Here is a 2,239-nt window from a genome sequence, read left to right as displayed (position 1 = left end):
CTGAGCCGTGCGTACTCACCGGCCTCTGCGAAGTGGTGATCTCCGTCGTCTCCGGTGCGTCGCCGCCGTCTCCAGCCCGAGCCGCCGCCAACGGCCGCTGCAGCGCCTCCCCCTCCTCCTCCGCCTCTCCGGCTTTCCCCGCCCTCGCACTGCCTCCTCCTCCCCCCTCGATCTGCACGCTGCCCTCCTCCGCCACTCGCCCCACGTGGAGCTTACGCAGGCACGGTGAGGAGAGCGGCGCGTGGCACGGGCCGGGTGATGTTGGGGCTGGGCTTGGAGGTGAAGCAGTTGAGGATGTGCTCTATTACCGCCTCCACCACACGTCCTGCTGAGTTGCCGCCGCTGCCGCCTCCTCCTCTTGGTCGTCCGGCGCCGTTCCCGCTTCGTTCCTCCTCATCCTCGCCAAGGCCAGGAGGGGCAATGGGAGGCAACGTCCGGCAGCGGCTGGTGGTGAGGATGGACGGTCAAGAAGGAGGCTGAGCCGGGTCCAGGACGAGCCACAGCTCTGGACCAGGAGCAGACGGTCCAGCTGAGCAGAGGCAAGACCGACATGACGGCAGGAGCTGTCCGATTGGCTGTCGTGTCGGCGATTTGGTGATGCTGCCGGATGCAGGTGAAGTCAGAAAGTGGTGAAAAGTGTTGAAGAAAGAAAAGCTTCCTCTCTCCGTCAAGCCTCCGAAGTTATGAAGCGCAAAGTTCAGCTCAGCTCACAGTCCCCTGCGAAAGACGGAGGGAAGAAGAAAAGGAAAAACGAGGAGAAGGAGGACACCACGAAAGAAGGAGAAGACCGAGAGAAAAATGAGTAATCTTATTTTTTTGTCTGGACAGATGGCTGGAAATGTGGAGCGTCACGAAGAAGAAAGAAAAAAAAACAAGTACGAGCAAGAAGAATAAAGAACTCTCAGATTGTGTATTAATGGATGTGAAAGACGCAGAAGGAAAAAAACCAAGTTCCGGGTTCCCGGTGTGAGTCGCTGCATAGTGTTGCTTTCAGAGTGTGCGTTCAGTAGTTTGCGTTCAATGTTGCGTTCAGAGTGTGTGTGTGTTGGAGGCAAGTTTGACTAAGTTATCCCAGACGACAGGGAGTTCCTCTCTCTCTCTTAACCTCTTTTCCTCTCTCTCTCTGAATGCGTTCCGCTCGCTCACCAGTTGATGGTTTTTAACGCGGGTGGGGCCTGGACTCTCGTCCTGCTCTCCTCGCTCTTCTTTCTTTCCCTCCCTCTGATCTCTTCCTCTCTCTTCTCTTCTCCTCTGCCCGCGCTCTAACCATAATATACCTCTCTCCCTCCTCCCGCCCATCCCTCTCCTCCCACCCAGTTCCTCCCATCTCGCTCGTGAACTCGATACCACCTTCCAACTTTTACATTCACCCTCCACTCCTCCCTCCTCCCGTCCTCCCTCCTTCTCTTTCTTTATGTTATTCCTCCCTCCCTCTGTTCGCCTGTTAATGGAGCAAAGCTGGGATTCCTTCATTCCCTCCCCGGTCGGCTGTGAATGAGTACGTGTCGAAGGGGAAAACGCTCTGTGTTGACCTCTCGCGTGTCTGTCTGTCTGCTCCTTGGTCTCTGTCGTGACTTCGTGTCTGCTGTCTGTCTGTCTCTGTCTGTCTGTCTGTGTGACTCTCCTGTCTGTCTTCTGTCTCTGCTGTCTGGTCTGTTGTCCTGTCTGTCCTGTCTGTCTGTCTGATCTGATCTCCTGTCGCTGTCGACTGTCCTTTCGTCTGCTGTCTGTCTGTCTGCCCGTCTGTCGTCTGTCCTGCTGTCGGTCTGTCTGTCTGTCCTGTGTGACTCCTGTCTCTTCTCCGTGTCTGCTGCCTCCTTGTCTGTCTCTGTCTGTCTGTGACGCGTCCTCTGTCGGCCTGCCTGCCTGCTGCCGGTCTGTGTCTGTCTGTCTGTCTGTCTTGGTCTGTCTGTTCTTCGTGTGACTCCCTGTCTGTCTGTCCTGTCTGTCTGTCTGTCTGTCTTATCTGTTGTACGCCTCTCGTCTCTCTCATCTGTCTGTCTTTCTCTCTGTAACTGTCTGTCTGTCTCTCTGCTGTCTGTCGTACTCTCTCTGTCTGCTCCTCTCTGTCTCGTCTCTCGCGTCTCTTGTCGTCTGTTGTCTGGTCTGTCTCTGTTCTCTCCTCTCTCTCTCTCTCTGTCTGTCTCTCTCTCTGTCCTGTCTGTCGTCCTTCTGTCTGCATGCCTGTCCTGTCTCTGCTCTCTGTCTGTCTCTCATGTCGTTCTGTCTTCTTCTTGTC

At 55.6% G+C, this 2,239-nt stretch overlaps 1 protein-coding gene across 1 annotated transcript in view; it reads left to right on the top strand.

Annotated features, from left to right (window-relative positions):
• The window catches only part of inhbaa (inhibin subunit beta Aa), a 16,926-nt gene that overhangs the window by 1,711 nt on the left and 12,976 nt on the right, over positions 1-2,239 (top strand). The gene's annotated exons all lie outside the window — the stretch shown is intronic.

Source organism: Larimichthys crocea, unplaced genomic scaffold (genome assembly GCF_000972845.2).
Source record: "Larimichthys crocea isolate SSNF unplaced genomic scaffold, L_crocea_2.0 scaffold451, whole genome shotgun sequence".
In the NCBI taxonomy this organism is placed as follows: Eukaryota; Metazoa; Chordata; class Actinopteri; family Sciaenidae; genus Larimichthys; species Larimichthys crocea.
This window is presented reverse-complemented; position numbering and strand designations above follow the sequence as displayed.